The 19,502-nt window shown below is 43.8% G+C and overlaps 1 protein-coding gene across 10 annotated transcripts in view; it reads left to right on the top strand.

Moving 5' to 3' along the window:
- The window catches only part of DAB1 (DAB adaptor protein 1), a 444,762-nt gene that overhangs the window by 208,563 nt on the left and 216,697 nt on the right, over positions 1 to 19,502 (top strand). For all 10 annotated transcript variants that reach the window (XM_051625711.1, XM_051625710.1, XM_051625714.1 and 7 more), the window contains exon 2: positions 10,509 to 10,580. The gene's annotated coding sequence lies outside the window, so the exon portion shown is untranslated. The remainder of the gene's footprint in view (positions 1 to 10,508; positions 10,581 to 19,502) is intronic.

Here is a 19,502-nt window from a genome sequence, read left to right as displayed (position 1 = left end):
TTCAAGCTATTCACTTCGATTACAGATCTCTGTCTTAGAGCAGTGTGAGCTGGCTAAGTTATGATTTGCAAGACTTGAATTTTATACAAATTTGCCCTTTTATTTCTCACTTGAAAAAAAAAAAAAAAAGTGTGATTATTTATTTCTTCCATAGATAGGATCAAGGATTCCTTGCTCCTGGCTTGGCCTGGACTGGCTCCTGCCAGTAAATGTGAATTCCACAGGGCACAGTCATAGGGGAGGTCTGGAGCTGTGTCCTCCTTCATTGTGGTCACTTCATTACCTGAATGTTCTTGTCTCAGGAAGGGCTATTCCATGCTATGGCTGGATCCTAGTGTGGGATGGGACCCTGAACTCACGTATAACCTATCTCCTGTGCAGTGCTGCAGTTGTATTCTGAATGCAGCTGTGGTTTTATGTGAGCTTTTCCATGGGGAATGTTTCTGGCATAGGTTATCAATGGAAGAAGTATCTGGTTTTTGAATTCTTCTGCTGCTATCCTCTTCCTAAGTGGCTGTTTGCAGTTTATAGCACAAGTCTGTGACCTTATCCTGTTGGAGTTTGATTTAATCTAAGGAATTGATTCCTTCCATGATCAATATGTAATGAGTTAATATGCAATGGATATAAATGCATGAAATTGCCTGAAATACTCCTTAATTCCTCCTACTTAGTCCATAAAATGAGTTAACTACTTCATGCTAGGTACTAAATAAGTCTCTTAAAGAATTCTACATGTTACATTTTTGATAAAAAAGATCTCTCTTAGGTCTTGGCAGAAAGGGAACACGTTTGTCTGCATAGTATTTTGTATGAGCAGTTATAGATTAGTATATACATTTAAAAATGTTCTACGTTTCTTGGAAAAAAACCCAAACAACTTCTAAATGTCTGGTGCTTGAAAGCAGGATAAAAAAATAATATTACAGAAACACCAATAGCAAAAACTATATCTGAAAAATAAGTATTTCAGTCCTGAATGCGATTTCATTATTATTTACAGCTGCATGAACTTCCCTTGAGCATTGATGTCTTCTGATTCTGATTTGAGCGAGGAGCAACCTGATAAATCTGTAGAGCTGCTTATGCTATAGTGCTATGACTGACTGCTGGGCAAGTCTTTCTTGCTGCCAATCAGGGGAGGTCGGCACTCCCCACCTCTCCTGGTTTGGCTGTCCTGCTCCACCAATAGTGTTCATAGCCACCTAGATCAAGTTAGAAATCAGGCTGAAAAGTGACTAAAAAAAATATTAAAGTTCTTCAGCAGTTTGATGTGGGGTTTCTGCATGGTTGTGTGGAAGCCAAGGTGACACCAGGCAATGAGAGGGGGGGTCTCAGAGCAAGCCCTCCTCCACTGCAGTAGCTCTGTTTGTGCCTAATGGAGCTGACCCTGCAAGCAGGGCCTCATGCTGCCTGTGTAATGGTGCTCTCCTGAGTATTTCACCATGGTTAGTTTGTTTGTGCTGGGAGATTGTGCTGGAGAAGTGCACTGTTCTGACCAGACCAAAACACTCCTCTTTTTTAGGGGTGAAAGAGCTGAGAAGAGTGGTGGTGTGTGTTTAGATGACAGGAACTGATGGCACCATTATCAGAAGGTAACGTGTTGCCATTAGCACATGGAGCTGTGAAATAACATGCCAAGTGTGTCTTCTTTGAAGCACAAGGGACCTAATTCTCCTCTCATCCGTATTGTTGTCTCTCCGTGGACTATGCTGAAGTTGCTCATGATTTACACTGTAGAAAATCAGAGAGGAACCATGGATGACTGACTCTGTTGGTGTAACAAGCTGTACATGGAGGCAGAAGTTTTTACTTTTTCCTCTCTTTCCAAATGTCCCTTGGAGTTTTATTGTGAAAAGACAGTTATGAAAATTGAGAGTGTGAGGAGGGGGGGGATATGTCGCTTGGGTTGTGATTTGCTGTTAATTAAACTTTAGCATGACACATCCTTTATGTCAGGGGATTCCTGATTCTCATCTCAGTGGCCTGGTAGAACGGAGGAGCATCTCCATCGAGATCAATGCTCATTATTATTTTCCTCATTATCATCATGATCCCCATCAGTATTTGTTCTTTGATCCTGGCTGTGGAACAGGAGCATAGGCAGAGATGACCCTCGCCTATTCCCATTCAAATTTCATTTGTAACACAGAAGAGGCACAAGGGCTGGAGAGGGGAAAGTAACAGTGAACTCATGGCAAAGAATTGCACCTGACTACTCAGAAGTCAAAAATCAGCCTTTTTTTTCCACTGCAAAGGACATGATGAGATAATCAGTTTTCATTATTTTCATCAGAGCCCAAGCACTTGCACACAGGTTGAAACCTGCAGCGCACAAGAGGGTGGTGGGTGTTATCAGACAAGTTGTAGAGAGAGTGCTCAAATTTAGTAAATGTTCCCTAAAGAGAGAAGATCTAGCATGGAAAGTAGGATCCATAGCCTTGACCTGGTTGTGTTTGGTACCCTAAAAGGGATTTTGAGAACTTTTCTTTCTTCTCAGTAGCAAGCATGTTCTTGTGGGGAAAGTGGTCATTTTACAGGCAGTGTAGGTGACAGGGAGCCCAGTAGGATTTTCTTTCCTAGCACTAGCTCCTCCTTGAGGTGCAGGTGGGCTGGTGTCAGGACTGGGGAGTTTGGCCTCGGAGGAGAACCAACAGAATCAAGTTTCAGCTCTTTGAAATAACCTCCTCGGACCCTGTTACGCTCACCACAGGGATGTTGCTGGGATGAAATGCCAGGAAAGGGCAGACACTGTCAGGAGCATCTGGGAAACAAATTCAGAAAGATTGTCCAGATATGGACTGACATTTGAGGGCCAGTCCAGGGGCAGGAGACCTGACCAACATCCCGTTTGAGTCTGGATGGTGATGAATGTAGGGCTGGAGAGAAGCTGGGCTCAGAGTGTGATTGCAGACGTACCCTGATGAGTTTCTGGACCTGTTGTGTGCTACATGAGGGACAGCAAGAGAAGCATCTCCATGGACATGTGCCTGTGGGACACCACAAACACAGCGAGCCTTTGGTCATCTGACCCCCTTGTTCTATTGGTTGGCCTCATGCAAAATCTGCAAAAAGTGCCCTTGAAAAAGAGGTGTGTCCCTTTGACTTAGAGACCTGGACCTTTCCACTTGAAATGTTTAGAATCAGTTATTGCGGCTGCTCTGGAACAGAGAAGACTCTTGCCAATCTGACAGCTCATTTCTTCTGTTTGAGATGGAGAAGGGGCATGATTTCTGTGACTCATGTTCTGGCAACCAACTGATAATCCCACAACTATCCCCTTAATGCTGGTAGGTTGTTTTTTTCTGCTGATGGGAAGTCATCTGGATGTCAGGAGGTGAATGGAGTTGTTAAGGCTCTCATAGAGAATGGATGGGATAGAGACATGGTGAAATTGTTGTATGCTGTACCTCAGAAAAAGCTGCAGCTCTCTCTTTGGGGAAAACCATAGCTCAGAATATCACAACTGTTGAAAGCTTTGGGACTGGTGGAATAGATCAAAACTAGTCCAGATCTGCTTTAATTCCAGCCTGATGAAAGAGGTGTTAATCCTGCTGCTCATAAAGAATTTAAGAGTATAAATGTATGAGTTGCAGTCTGGAAGATTAGAAAAACAGTTAAATAAATGATAGAGGTTGGATTGACAGAAAGGCTGACATGCCAGGATCAACTTCTCCCTCTTCTGGACTGGCCAGTTCCCAGCCCCTATAGAGTTTTCAGTTACAGAGGAGCACTGTTGTAATAGTGATTATCAGGATCCCTGCTTATGGAAAATGTCCCTGTCATACTGTTCAAACACCATCTCCAGGTCCTGTACAATGCACTTAACTCTTTTGGGATGCTGGTTTGACAGCAAACTCTCTCGAAGGAACTCCTGGAAAGAAATACATGCCTGCCAAGGAATGGATGAGTGTGGTGGCTTGACCTTGGCCAACTGCCAGATGCCCACCCAGCCACTCTCACTCCCCCTCCTCACCAGGATGAGGGAAGAAAACGAGATGGAGAAGCTCACAGACTGAGATAAAGACAAGGAGATCACTTACCAATTACTTTTATGGGCAAAATGGGCTTGATTTGGGGAAAATTAATGTAATTTGTTGCCACTCGAAAATAGAGTAGTATGGTGAGAAACAAAGCCAAAACTAAAACATCATCCCCCCCCCTTCTTCCCAGACTCAACTCCTTCCTTCCCTACTCTTCTACCTCTCCCAGCAGGGCAGGGTGGGTAGGAATGGGGGCTTGTGGTCAGTCTGTAACAGCCTGTCTCTGACAGTCCTTCCTCCTCACGCTTTTCCCCTGCCCAGCCTGGGCCCTTCCATGGGCTGCAGTCCTTCAGGATGAACCTGCTCCAGCATGAGCTTCCCATGGGCCATGTTTCCTTCAGAAAATATCCTGCCTCTCCAGGATCTTCAGTGAGGATATCTGGTGTGATCCTCCTCAAGGGCCATTTCTCCAAGGAAATGCCTGCTCCCCTGCAATATAGGAAATTTGCCTCCATGACCCGGGGGCACCAGAGCTTCCCTGTCCAGGAGGAAGCAGCTTCTGCTTGCGGTGGGTTGTGCATCTGGCAGTGGTGGGGACCTGTGCTGGGTTTGTGGGTCCATGAAACAAAGTGGTGGGTTTGATGCATGTGATTTCAAAACACCAGCTGTGTCTTGTGCCTGTTGTTTGGTATCTGTGATCTCCCCATCTGGGATTTGTGTTAAGTTGCAATTGTTTTATAGATAATCTTTTTTTGTTTAAATGCTTATATAAGAGATTAGCTGTATTGCAGAATATCTTAGTATAGATAACATTGGTTTATAAAACAGGGGATGATGCTAATTTATTGTAGAAAACAAACAAAATATTTTATTTTTTTTCTGGAAAATAAGATATCATTGCAAATCGTAGAATTAATGCATCATTAAAAAAAAAATAAAAAGCCCACCAAATTTCTTCCTCCCTTTCCTCTCCAAGACAGTGGCAGCGTTGGGCATCTGCTGAGGTTCACCCTCTTGCTGGCTTGAGCTCATGGGTGAGCACACTCTGCTCAAGCCCTCTGTGCTCTCAAGTTTGCTAAAGAAACCTGGTCTGGGGAGATGTTTTGGTTGCACCAAAGTGTTTTGCAGGTCAACCTTGGGAGGCAAACTCGCATCATATTAAAATGTTTGCTGCATGTATGGAGAGTTTTGGGGTTGTTACGGGCCCTAGAGAGGGTGGCAAGCTGTTCCCTCTCCTGTGGGCATTGTAGCCTGGTGTGTTTGCATAGCACATGGGTTAATGGGCCATGGCTCAGACTTGCTGGAAATTCTCCATGACCATACAATGAGGTGACATTTGACCTCTCCTGGCCTTGAGCCAGATCAGTGTCCCCTTTGGGTGACATCTCTGCTGCTCTTTGCAGCAAGCTACAAGACTACAGCTTTTTATGTCCTTAAAATGGCTGGCAGGGAGAGGACACAGAGGATACTTCACTCTTGTGAAAACCCCTTTTCTCGTGATAGGTTTATTTTAGCATTAGGGATTTTCCTAACATGCTTTGTTGAAAGGCAGCAGGGTTGGGATGTGCTGAGCAGCTGCTGGCACACAGAGCTGGGTGTTGGGCTGGCTGCAAGGTTTGTGTGTGGTAATTTGCCCCTCTGGAGCACAACACAGCTAATAAGCACCATCCCTTCAGTCATAGGAAGCACGCAGACACTCATCAAAACAGATGGGAAACAGTGTCTGCTGACTGGACTAATGGAAAAGCTGTATTTTGTGCATGGCCAATAGCAGGATGTTGAGTATTTTTCATTATTAACTCTGGATCCATAAAATTAATGATAAAAAAGAAAATATTATATTTTTATCTATTAATGATAAAATAATACCCAAGGAAAACATTGATCCCTACCTTAAGCTCTCTTATAAATTAGGAATTTTCATTGTTTCATTGGTTTTCCAGTGCATTGCATATACTGGTGTTGGTGGTACATCTTAGATGAGCATCAGCTCTGCTGTCCTATTCCCTTCTGCCACCAAGATTTACCTCTTTTTCTTTCCCTTCCAGTAGGTGGTGAGGAGTGTGTCTGCTCTATGGATAGAAAAGACAAAATGCCTTCTTGTGACACCAGACAGAAAATGATCCAGGGAGTAACAGACCACTAAGCCTTTCGTTTGTACCTAGTAAAGTGGTTCGAATGATAAGAAAAAAAAAGAAAACATTTGGGAGGTGCTGATAAGATCAGGCTTATCCAGTAGAAAGGTACTGTAGGATATGGCTGGAAGTGATAGGAGAAGTGTAGGCTGGGTGACCCAGCAGGTCACTTACAGTCTTTCACTCTTAATCTCTTAGAAGTCTTTGAACTTGTCAATAAGAAAGGAGAGGAACTGGCTTATCTCATTCATTTACGATATTGAAAGGTCTTTAGCAAGGCCTCTGGTAGAAAGCAGTCCAAAAGGCAAGGTAGGCAGGTGAAGGGGAAAAGTGTAGTCATGAATCAAAACCTGAAGTGAAGATTAGATGTAACTGGGCAATTTTCACCATTGCAGAGGGTTAAAATGGGGGTTCCTTTAATTTTCCTAAGTACTATATCAGGTCTTTGACCTGGGATGCAGGAGAGGTGGAAGGGTAGCCAGGTTTGTGGGCAGCAAAAAGCCACTGAGGTCAGCCAAGTCCAGGGAAGGCAGCAGGAAAGGTCAGAACAACCCATACAAGCCAATAAATACATGACACTACATCCAGTGTATGGCTTTTGCCCAGCTTGGGTTTTCTGTTTGAATTTGCTATGGTCAAACTAGAAATAAAACAGCTTCAGTTCTGCAGTCCATGTAGGAGAAGGATCTTGTTGGGGCTGCTAGTGGGAGAAGACGTGACCTCTCCCTGGTAACCTCCCCAGGAAGGTCTATGTTTCAGGAAAAACTGTACCAATGACTTCAGACTTGGATTAATGATCCTTTTTCAGAAGGATAGAAGGGTTAGACAAACATACATATAGTGTCATCCAATACAACAGCAATGTTACTCAGCACCAGAGTGGTCCTGTTAGTGAAGGAACTAAGAGGCTTCATGGATCAGTATAAACAATTTCCCAAAATACTACTGGGATTTAAGTTAGATTTTCTGTCTCCCTTTAGGCACAGCATCTTGTAGTCATGTTTGTTTCTTTGTCCTAGAAACAGAAATTTTGAATACAAGGTAAAAAAATTTACATTTGTTTGCTTTGTCTGCTAGTCTGACTGTTGCAGCTGAGCATGTTTCCTGCACCTCTGAGGTGAAAGGCCTCCACACCTCTGAACTGATGGAAACCCCTGCCTTACTTCCCTTTCCAGCTCTCTGCCTTTTCCCACCACCTTTTAAACCAGAGGAAAGCTACTAGATGTCCTTTTCAAAGCTGAGGACTGAAGTCCACAATGTTGTTCATTAGCAGCAAGAGCCTTTGAACGCATTGGAAGTTTGTGTTGTTAAGATTTGGTAAACAAAAGCTGAATAAGAACTGTAACACTTAACTATGGAATTCCACTTTATTTTTCTCTAATGCAGGCTAAGCTGCCTTACAGCAATCTTTTAAATGTAATGATTGAGACTATTATAGGCAATACTATACAAAGCAACTTTTTTTTTTCAGCCTAAATAATAAGTAGGGCAAGGTTTTAAATGAGGCTAGAGTAATGAATGCTGTACAATAATTTTGATGATAAATTTCCCTGGAGGATAAAGTGGAAGAACAGAAGCAGGCTGTATTTAATCATGCAAAGTTAAAGGAATGCGGACCAACAAATATTTATAGAGAGGTACAGTTTTCCTAACCTTTTCTGAGATGTTCTGGCCCTTTTTTCACCTGAAAAACTTAGCAGAAATTCAGGTCTCTCAGTGTGTAATAATTAGGAAGTGGAATTGATCACATAGGGGCAAGTGTTTCTTTGATGTAATGCACAGAAATTCCTGCTTCCTTGCAGGCTGGAGGACTCAAACAATAAGACATTTGTTTTTAACGGCTATTTCATTCATCCGTGAGTTTGAAAAGCTTGCTCTGAGCAGATATGCAGCATGTGAGGACACGTTCTGCAGCTGCTTCATCTAGTATTAACCCAAGGAGATATGTCTCCACCATACAGCAGAGCACTGTGCAGAGATCCTAACTTTGCTCCCAAAAGCAGCAGAGCTGCCTTTGGGCAGTGCTACGTGTGAAATGGTAAGCAGGCCTGTGCATTGCATTGCAGAGATGAGATCTGGGCTTCCACATAGTGAGCAAGCTCCAAATTTTTGCCCCATGCTCCATCACCCCTTGTAGACCTGCCCTTCCAGTGCACATACCAAAGACCATCCCCCTCAAACGTGATGCTCCTCTGCTGTGGTTTCTTTTGCTCTTTGATGGTTGTCAGCAGGGAGGCAAACACGAGTTCAAAAACTAGGAGACAGTAAAAGAGTCACTGCTAACATCTGGCTTAGCATGTTCCTGGATGTTCTGCACAGATGCACATGCTTGTGGTAGTTAGGCAGTCATTCCATAAAGCATAAGGTTGGGTTACTTGGTGGGTTTGTTTTTAAAGAACTGTTAAAATACAGTGTTTCAATGAACTTCAGCTCAACCTATGACAGCATTCACTCGGCAAAACCCTGAAGATTTCTGTTCCAGTGATCGATATTTAGAGCATATATTGATTTCCAATTTAGGTGTTAACTTTTTAGCTCTTAGAATTGCTCTTGATATCAATTTTCACCTTGCCTGGTGTTCATTATATGCTGAACATTATGGCAGTGAGCAAGCTAGGGTCTCATCTGGCGAGATGATTAGTTCTAGTGACTTGAAACTGCAACGTGCAAAGATTTACTTGACTTGTGTAAGCATCGTGGTAGCATGAAATATCTGTGTTTAAAGCAATGACCTTTTATTCTGGCCTGGCATGGGCTTCCTCTAGCGTTTCTTAGGCTGTGTAGCCTATCTCTGAAATGATACAATAAACTAATTAATAGCGCTATTTATGACATTCATGTTGTTTTCTCATCATAATTCATAGAAAATGAGCCTGAGGTCCCCAGCTCAGGTTGCTGGATGGCTGGGCTTTATGTGAGCCTTAAGACACACGTGCTAAGCAGTGCATTCTCGGGTGATTATGCCTCCAGTAGTGTTAGGAGGCACAAGGTCAAAAGGCTCAGTGACTTTTAACTACCTGAGAAGTGCCTTGTAATCCCCTGAAAATGGGCTGTCTGCAATGTCTTATTGCTGGAGCAGAGAGGGAATTATTTCTTTTAAAAGGCAGCCCCATGAATTACCTCCGTAACTGGCTCAGGTGTGACATCACTGACTGCCAATCAGAAATTCTTTGTCTTGAATTTTGACACCTCGAAGTTCAGGTTTCTAAATAAATCAGTTTTGTTAAAATGGTGTTTTACCCTCTGTATGCTCCGGGTCCCTTCTGCTTGCTTTAGCAACATCTGTGCTGTGTGTGTGTTGGGAATTGCTCTGCAGCAGCTTTTGTATCATCACCAGGCACTGAACAGGAACTGCGAAATCTTTGCAGAGCTGGTGACGTGCAAGCCATGGCCTGACTTGTAGTGCCTAGAACATGATTTAAGCTCAGGAACTCACAAAATTAAGGAAGCAAGGGGAGGGCAGGCAGCAAGGAAAGCATTTTGGGATGCAGGCAGCGTGGCCAGGGTTTCAAAATCAATGTGTAGCTATCAAATCCTTTCAGCCTAGCACTGTCTTTTCCTTTTTAGTGGCCAACATAACCCCAAAATAATAAAATCATCTCGATTTATTGTTATTGTTGATAAAATAAGTACACATAGGTTACAGCTTTACTAGTTTGAGCAGATGAGGAGCAGGCCACAAGAAGGATGCTATTTATCTTTGTGGTATAGCTGACTATAGGTAGTTGCTGCCATTTTGGAAGGAGGGGAAAAGGAGCCCCAGGTGAGGAGATTTCCACCATTTTTCTCCTTTCTTTAAGCCCTTGCAGAAGAGAAGATAAAGGCACAGCCCCTAGGAAGTTCCCTGCAGCCCCCTGGGCTTGTTTTTCTGGCTCCCAGCCAGCCGTCACTCCTTCTGCAGGGGAGAAAAAAGCCTGCCCTAAATCCCAGAAGATATTTTTCCTTTGGGAAAATGGGAATGGATGCCAGAGGTCAAGGCTGACCTGCATCTCCTGCCAGTGGGTGGGATGGGAGCATCTGTGCATGGGAAGGTGTGAAACCTGCCAGACAAGGGGATGCTGTGAAAGTTGCTGTTCTATTGCAGAGGGTTTTGGGGGCAAAGCCAAAGGAATGATCATCCTGTTGGAGGGCAAAAAATTAACAAATAGTTTTAAAGGCTTAAAATAAATCTATCTTCATAACCCAACTGCAGTGCTTTTTTCCTTAGATGTTATATAGGTGATGATAGCTCTACAGTGAACTCAATTAACCTTCTGCAGCCTTCCACGTGACAGGGAATCCTAAATCTTCTTTTTTATGAGTGTATGTGCAATATTTGAAGCTACTCTGAACTTACCATTATTAAATGCCATTTCCTAATTGGTGCCCATTTGTTTGGTTTTTTTTACAGTGAGAAAGACATGGTGGCTGTGAGTGGGATCTAGTGTTCATGGTTGAGAAGAGCTTTCCACTCTGGAGTGAGGTAACTTTGTATCCTCGTTATTATCATCATTATTATTAATGCAAATCTGTTGCTTGCATGTGGGTGCCTTTTAGGGTTTCTGTTGTTCAGTGATGTTATAAGATGATCTTAAGGAATTTAGCTTAGTTTCTCAGTGTTGTTTTGTATAAATGGGGATCCATGGCCAGAAAGAACTATGTGGCTTTCCTCTGTTTGAGACCTGGTGCATTTTGAGTGTCCTTTGGAATTGCTACAGGAAAAAGGAAAAGAAGAAAAACGTGTGTATTTGGGTTTCCCTAGGTTACTTTCCCTACAGATCTCATCTGTGATACATCCTAGTAGGTGCATATCACATCAGGAGACTCAGCAGTGTTGGTTCCTGCCTTGCTGAGATCTTTGCAGGAGCCCATGCTGCATGTTTCGTCTGGGAGGGAGGATGTCAGCAACAAATGAGAAAACAAGAGAAATGGATGATGCCCCATAATGCATACCCCATAATACAATCATTGTTATTTGATAAAAGAGACACTTCTAGCGACTCTCAGTGCCCTGCTAGGTATGTCTGGATTTATTATTCAAAAAGGCACAATCAAATTTCTTCATTCAGTTGACAAATGGGAGCTATTCAATACAGTATCTGCCTCTTATTTATAGCATATAGTGGGGTGATTTATGTGTTAGCTGCTGATCTTCCAAAACTGTTTTAATTAGCAGCATTGGCTATTAGAATGAGCACCCTGTAGCTTCCCTGTCATACACATCCCTTTAAAACTGAATCGAAGTCTTACTCTTTGCCAGGCAATGCTTCTCTTCTCCTTTTTTTTTGGTAATGCCAGCAAGAAAATGTACCTGTGCTTTAGCAGCTCAGAGGATGCCTTCATCTGCAGCTCTGAGGGGGCAGGCAGGGGGAGGTGGAGGAAGGTAATGCCATTTCTGGTTGTGCCTTGGGGAAACAGGGCGGTCCTTGAGGCATTAGCACTAACATCACATGGGAGGCTGCAAGTGTCATCAGTGACTTTGGTTTTGAGAGCAGAGTAAGCAATGAAGACACCAAGGCCAGCTGCTCAGGCTGCCAGCATGGGCGTTGTTGGATCCTGCTCTGGATTTCTGTGCTTGGAGGAGGATGGCTCTGAGAAGGCAGGAGCCCTCATCTCAGTGTGTCTTGTGGTTGGAACATTTGCAACCTTCTTTTTCCTGTGCACATTGTCTGATGGTGTGAGCGTTTCCCTCAGCTGTTCCCTTCTCTGCAGAGCTGCTCTGCCTTCTGGTCTAATTGGTACCCCTGAGGTGTGGCCCAGAGCAAGGCACAGCATGGAGGGGAGTTCAGCAAAGGCACTGGTTGGGGTCTCTATTACGCATCTGGTAGGAATGTAATCCCTCTGAGACCTCTGCCTATCTGTCAAACCTGCCATCAACCAACAGGTTCCAAAGTTATTTGGGGAAGCAGTGACTGACAGAACAATTGCTTGTCTCTTGTTTTTTTTCTGGGAAACCAGGCTAAAAAAAACCTGGAAACATAAAGAGTGTTTTTTGTGCTTTATGCTGTGTGTGTAGCATGCAGAATGGTCTGTTGTTATGCTTCCACTGATCTTTTTTTGACATGAGCAATGCAGTCATTCTGTCTTCGCATCAAATAAGCCTTTGTACTCCTTGTCACCAGCGTGTAGTGTCTCTGTGAGTATGTAAACCCCATGTTTGCTACATACCCTCCTTGAAACTCTGCTGCTGCCTGCAGCTGGGTGGTTCTGCTCTGTCTCTGGGTGTTTTACAGCTGCATGCTGTCAGTGGCATTTAATCTGGAAAGCAAGAAAACTTCAGAAAAATCTTAAGTTTGAGGTTGACAATAATATGAGAAGAGAGGACATGAGCACTGGACCTGGTCACAGATGCCTTGTGTCTCTGTCCATCCCTTGGAGGAGGTCAAAGAAGCAAGCCACAGGTGGGAAAAGGGAGTTGAATAAAGTTCATTGCTGCCCCACCAGTGCTGTGCCTGTGTGGTGCTTAGGAAACTGATGGGAAAATGAGGAAATAGGAGGTGAGAACATAAAAAAATCATCCTACAAACAAGCCTGAAATTAATGTGGTCAGAGGGAAGGGTAGGAAGCATGGGGAACAGCAGGGCATGGAAATAGTTCCTGTGGTTTGAAGCTGGGAGGCTACAACACAACCACGGGTAATTCAGAGATCAGTGCCTAAAAAGTCACAGTCCTTTGGCTGAACACAAGACAATGATTTTTTAATTTTCTTTTTTTCATCTACACAAAGTTCTGTTCAGATATTTTGATTTCTTTTTCTAAGCATATTGATAAAGCACATTGTTTAAGGAAGCTTTCAGATTATTAACATGTTTGGTCTTGTCTTTCAGCCAAATGAAAAGTATTTGGTAAGCTGTCTCTGGATATTACTCTTAAGTGCTTTTCTACTGCAATTCTAATGGAGTGTAGGGCTGAATTTGATAGTGTTATCTATTAGTGATTAGAAAGTGGAGGGCTTTCAGTGCATCAGTACTGTAGAATTAGCTTCGATTGATAGATCAGGCATTATGTATTTCCTATTTTTTAAATTTGGCCTTAAATTAAAGAGATTCCTCTTTAAATTCCTCTTTTTACCCATCATTTTGAAAATATTGGAAGCTGTGAATCAGGGAGGAAAAGAAAGACAAAAAGAACAGTTTAGTGCATAAATACTTAAATATTAAATTATGCATGTGGTACAGACAGAATTCTGCCAGAGAAAGGTACTTTTAAATTACCAAAATATTAACATTGTAATTATTGAACATGGATAATAGTTATGAATAATGAATCAGTCAGGTTAGCAAAGTCACAGCTCCTTAATAGAGAAAGGTATGATGGGAACGTGAAGGAAGATGATTGAGGATTCCCTGTTAATATTTTTAAATGCTCTTCTTGGCAAAGGAGGTTGCTGCCCCTGCAACCAGTCCCAGAGAGCTGTGAAAGCCACTGAGGGCTGGAGCATCCCTCCTGAGGAGCAGCTGCTCTGCAGGAGGGACAGTCTCTGTGCCACCATGGCTTTTTGATGTGCCAGCCCATCTGGAAGGCCCTTGGTGCTGAGCTTCATTGGACACTATCACCATTTATCACCACTGAAGAGTCCTGGCATGCTCTGAGGCACAGCACCTGCAACAGGAATCACTGCCACTTTTGAACCTTGTCCTCCCCGCCAAGACTGCCAAGGGTGGCAGTGATGCTGGAGTGGTTAAGGACCGTGGCTCTAACTTTGCTGGTGAGCCACTATCTCATCTTGAAAAAATAACTTCCCGTCACCACCTCTCAGTTCCCCTGTCTGTAAAATGAAGATAATGTCATGTCATACCTCTGCAAAGTGTTTTGACATCTCTGAAGGAAAAGTGCAGACTCGTAGCACACGGAGAATATCCTGCTGCCAAGCGATGCCGACAGGAGCTCTGGGCAGTACTCACTCTTAAGATACATGTTTTTTTCTGTGTGATTGGGGGTTGCTGTGGCAAGAGGTCCTGCCCTGTCCCTCTTCATTTTATAAGGGCAAGTTGCTGCTGGTGTTAGCACACAGCTGCTCTTCCATCACTTCTTCAGGATGTATCTGGCCAGCTTCTTGCCTTTTCTTCAGCCACATCTGTTTTCTCCAAACAAAACCATTTTGCTTTTCCTTTATTTTTTAAAGAGGGCTGTAATGTGTTTGAATTGTTTGCACTTTTGAGATTCAGTGACCTTTGTTAATAAAAAGGGTTTTTTTGAGGTCTAGAGGAAGAATTAATCATGTAAACTGTTTGCTTTAAAAAGTCTCTTACTGAATTTAGGATTTCCCAGGTAGCCATGGAAAGGTCAGAGACTGGAGGCAGAAGCTGTGAGCAGCTGGGAAGTGGGTAGCTGGAGGGCACTGCAGGAATGCAGACCATCTCAGAGCATTTTCAGACATGGGGAGAAACCTGTGTAACACATGGCATTGGGGAGAGCCCGATGTGTTGAGAGGCTGGCCTCAAGCCAGACATTTGGAGTACCTAAGGACACAATGTACAGACTAGCAGCATGCTGTTGTACCATGCTCATATTTGCTTGCAATATTCTGCTGTTCCAACAGCAAGATCTTGTGCTTTCAACAAGTCCCAGTGCTGTGCTGAGGAAAGGTGTCCTGAGGCTCTGCAGGAACCAGAAGAGGCACGGCTGCGTGCACGTGTCGCTGATGTACTGGGGGAGAGGAGGTTGGATGCAGTTCAGCCTTGCCATTGCAAAAATGGGTGAACTGCATCAAAAGTTACCATCAGCATCCTGAAGTAGCAATGGCTGTAGAAGCAGAGGAATGGTAGGGACTTTACTTTCTTGGTTATCCGGTTTTATGTCCCATACCTTTGTGTCACACTTTGGAATTGGATTCCCCAGGGTGTCCCTTTCCCAGAAGTTCCCTGAGATGAAGTAGAGCTGTTGGTCATGTTGAGTAGCTCATGGTTAGAGCAGTGGAAGGTGGCTCTGAAGCTGCCAGTGCAGACTCCCAAAAGGCTTCGCTCTCCAGGGCTTTGTGTCATTGCTAAGTATGTTCAGTGAAGTTTAGCTTGGGATTTCACAGCATGGCAAACAGAATCCCCTGTGCGATGCCACAGGTTTGGGGAAGAGTGGCTAGAAAGCTGCCCAGCAGAAAACCACCTGTGAGGTTCTTCTCTCCTACCAGCCTTTTTAGCAAAGATTATGGGGATCTTATAGCCCTGGATTAAACCCACGGAGGAAACAGTTTGTGGAGAAAAGAGCAGTTGTCAAAAGAGAGGGACAATCAATGTCATGGATTAGTCTAAAGGCTGCAGTATCTTGGTGCGTAAGGTCCTTGCTAAGGAAGGTCTTTCTCTGAATTTTACAGAATCCTGCATGTTTAAGCCAAACCTCTTTTAATGTGCTTTGCTGTACTCAGTAGTGGTTTCTACCTGTGAGCCCTTGGCATGCTGTTCCTCAATGAAGATAACGTTGGGAGATGTCTCACCAATTAGTTGCAGTGCAGTGAAGTCTTTCATTTCCTACTGTGCAGCTCTGTTGTTCACCCCACTTAGCTTCTTCAGATGATGCTGTGGAGCCTGTTCCCAAACTTGTTTTCAATTTTTTACCAAGTTTTAGAAGATAATTGGATTATGTGTTACAGGGAAGCACAGTTGGAGACTTTCATTCACAGAAGCACATTGCATGACAGACCTCTATGCCTGTACAGGGGAAGGACATCTTGAGCATCACTAACCCTTCCTTCACTTGCTAGCAAGGGGAGGGAGGGAGGTGGCACCTCACAAGCCATCCATTTGCGGTGTGTGCTCTTCCCTGGGGATATCTATATGGCCTCATTTCTGCCAGTGCCCAGAGGCACCTGGCTCCAAGGAGGGCTCTGCTGCAGTGGCTCAGAGCCCAGGGGCTTCTCAGGGCTCATCCTGTGGCACTGCAGTGTGTGGGCACTGCTCTTTCTCCCCATGATTAAAGAACAGAGCTTTCTTTGAAGAATTCATTCCTCAAAAACATTAATGGAAAAGTTATGGTGTAGAAACATTTCCATCCTGTCCAGAACATGCGGGAAGTCTGGGTATGAATGATTTAAGGACTATGGGAAAGCATAAAGATGTTGAGGTGAATTTACTGCTTTGTTCAGGGCCACAGATGGTGTGAGGGCTCTTCAGCATGAATTAAAGAAAGATTCCAGTCATAAGATATTACAGTTTAATTCAGACATTAGTACAGTCAGGGAGAAGATAGTAATGTAATTGCACAACCAAATAGGATTTCCCAGACTGGATTGCACCTATGATGTATTTGGTCCTGTTTCTGTATGGACAGTACTGTGTGTGTCAGGAAAAATAATGTGGTATGGGATAATAGGCAGCTGTGGAAGGATTTACCTGGAACAAGCTCTGTCTTCTAATAGTTGGCTCATATCCCAACCCCAACTGTGAGAGTTCATTGTTAAAAAGCCCTGCTGGATGTGAGTGAGGATGTTCTCCTGACCTTCATCAGACTCAGGGTATTAATGAAGCTCCTACATCTGCACCTTGTTTGTACAAATAGCAGTGAGTTCTGCGGGGCAATGTGTTTAAAAACATAGACAACATTTTTTAAAGGCAATCTTAAATGTGATGTATGTCAGAATCATCTGTTGCCCCATTGCTGTACTGAGAAGGTGGTGTACTAGAGTGTCTGCTTTATCTTCGTTAAACCACTCACCACTCAAGTGGCTGCCACCCCTTCCCATCAATTTTATCCATCCCTTCTCCAAATTGAAGAAGGTACCAGTTTTTCTTGCCTCTTAAAATGTTTGCAGGTGGTATCTAAGCTTTTTAACTGCGTTTTTTTTCTTTTTTCTTTTTGAGGTCAGATGTGCCCGTGTTTCAGTTGAGGTTGGATATACTGCTTTGCTTTGTATTTTAGGTGTCATTTCTTGTCCTAGTCTTTGCTTTGACTTTCTCACAACTTCTGTTTACGTAGAATCATAGGGGTTGGAAGGGACCTCTGAAGATCATTGAGTCCAACCCCACTGCTGCAGCAGGAACACCTAGGGCAGATCACACAGGACAGCATCCAGACAGATCTTGAAAGTCTCCAGAGAAGGAGACCTCAAAACCTTTCTGGGGAGCCTGTTCCAGTGCCTCCATCTCCTTAACAGTAAAGAAGTTTTTCCTCATGTGGAGGTGGAACTTTCTGTGTTGCAGCATAGTGCAGTTTCCTCTCATCCTACCACAGGACATCACTGAAAAGATACTGGCCCATTCTTGACACCCATCCTTCAGATATTTGTAGGCATTAATAAGGTCCCCTCTCAGTCTTCTTTTCTCAAGACGAAACAGCTCCAGGTCTCTCAGCCTTTCCTCGTATGACAGATGTTCCAGTCCCTTCATCATCCTTGTAGCTTCCATTGGACTCTATCCAGCATATCCCTCTTTCTCTTAGAAAAAGTGGAGGAAATAGAGGTGGTTGAGGATGAGCACTGTGCCTGTATGACTTCTGTGCTAGGAGATTTGGTTTAGCCTTCTGGAGGCTTTCTTCCCCTCTGATTTTTCTTCCAGTTTAAGAATTTCCAGCCATGGTTCTGAATTAATCCCAGTGCTCTGTCTCTTTCCATTTTTTGGCTGAGGAAGCTTTGTGCTGTGCATTACAGAGGCCATCAAACCAGGGTCTATTGCACATCAGCAATCTGCCGGGTGTTTGCTGCTCTCTTCAGGAGCAGCATTCCCGGAGCCGTGCCATGAGGAGCTGAGCAAACAGATGGGCCAGGGAGGTACCTTGCTCTTGGTAGGTCTGGAGAATGAACTCATTATACAGCCAGTGGTCTGTCACACGAGCCTCGTTTACCAGTGGCTGGTGTAAAAAAACAAACCCTGGAAAGTGGTGCCTTGCAGGGTGTGAGTGCTGCTATGCCAGCCCCGGCAGTGTCAGCCAGCAAGCCAGCCTGTTGGGTGTGAGGAATAGGGAAGGAGCCTGGAGAGGCAGAGTTTGCAAAAAGGCATTGAAAAGCTTAATAAAAAATGGCAAAGTCCAGCTTTTGGGAATCACAAAAACATCACATGGAGAAGAACCATATTTCAAGGCTTGATGATTTGGACACACCTGAGATGAAGGTCCCTTTTCCTTAAATGGCATGTCCTGCCAAGTATCTCCTTAAAAAGCCATAAAGTATTAACAAAACACGTTAAAAAGCCACTACGTTTGAATAAACAAAAAGGACCAAAAGTCTCCAGATTTTTTAGACTGGATAGGTAACTGGAGAGCTTTTCATCTTTTTTTGCTCTTCACATGCCAACTTGGAAACATCTCTGAACTCCATGGGGCTCAGCCTCCTGCATGGGCAGGTGGGGGCATCCACAGGGCTGCTGAGCTCAAACCACCTCAGAAACGCAACATCTTCCTCCTTGTTTCTTGCCCACTCATCAGTGGGGAGCATGCTTTGGTAGAAGCATGGTGCCATTTTGAAAAAACAGGGGAGATGAGACTCTGGAATCTAGCCAAAGGAATTGTTTAGAAAGTTTTGAGGTTTGGCTCAGCCCCTGCAGTGATCGATTGAGAATTGCAGCAGTCCTCAGTAGCTGCTGCTTCAGGTGCTGTTAAAGATAGGGAAAGTTTTGGCACTGATTTACTCAGAGGAATATTAAAAATGTCAGTGGGTAGCAGTCTTGGAAAGAGAAAGTGCAGGGTGGGAATGCTTTTGTTTATTTATAGTAATTTATTTATTTATTTAGGAATATGGGGGAAATTGTTGTTTCTCAGTTGCTCCGTGGGTTTGTAAGTTAATGATTAATAGGATGTTAATAGTTTTAAGCTCTTTGTTTCAGTAATATCATTGGGAAACCTAGCTGAAAAGTATTTGATTGCTCGGGCAATTCCAAGTTCTATGCAGGCAAAGCACACAGTACCTGTGGCTCTCATGTGGAGTGGGGTCCTGCACCCACATGGGAGAGTCTCATCAAGCAAGCAAACATATCTGATGGGTGGTGGCCAAGTCTCCTCTGCAGGGAGAAGTGGGAAGATACTTTAGCTTCCAATTATGAACACTGTTATTTTAAAATGGATAAAGGCACCAAAATATGTCCCCACAGGCTACTGCTGGGTTTTTTATTTTCTATGATTTTGTTTGTTTGTTTTTGTTTATAAAAGAAAAACAAAAACCCTAGTGCCTGACACAGCTGGCACCGTGACGGTAGGTAACCTTTACCATAGGTGAAGAGGCTGGAGGCAGACAGATGTTCCAGCATTGTTGGCTGTGGATTCCACATTCTGTCCCTGCACGTTGTGCCCAGATGGCCCTTTGTAGTAACGTGGCAGCCTCTACCTCCCAACGCCCCGTCCCACCTGTTGACACTTAGAGTCTGTCTCCAAAGAGTAGCCGAGCTGCTGGCAAGAGGAAGACAAAAAGATACAGCAACACTTCTGGCTGTGAAACAAGGCAAGCTGTGTTGTAGCACGTAGCAAGGAAGCCAACAATTGTGGA

The sequence above is a fragment of the Apus apus genome, chromosome 7, assembly GCF_020740795.1.
Source record: "Apus apus isolate bApuApu2 chromosome 7, bApuApu2.pri.cur, whole genome shotgun sequence".
Lineage (NCBI taxonomy): Eukaryota > Metazoa > Chordata > Aves > Apodiformes > Apodidae > Apus > Apus apus.
The sequence above is the reverse complement of the archived record's forward strand: the minus strand, read 5'-3'. Positions and strand labels throughout refer to the sequence as shown.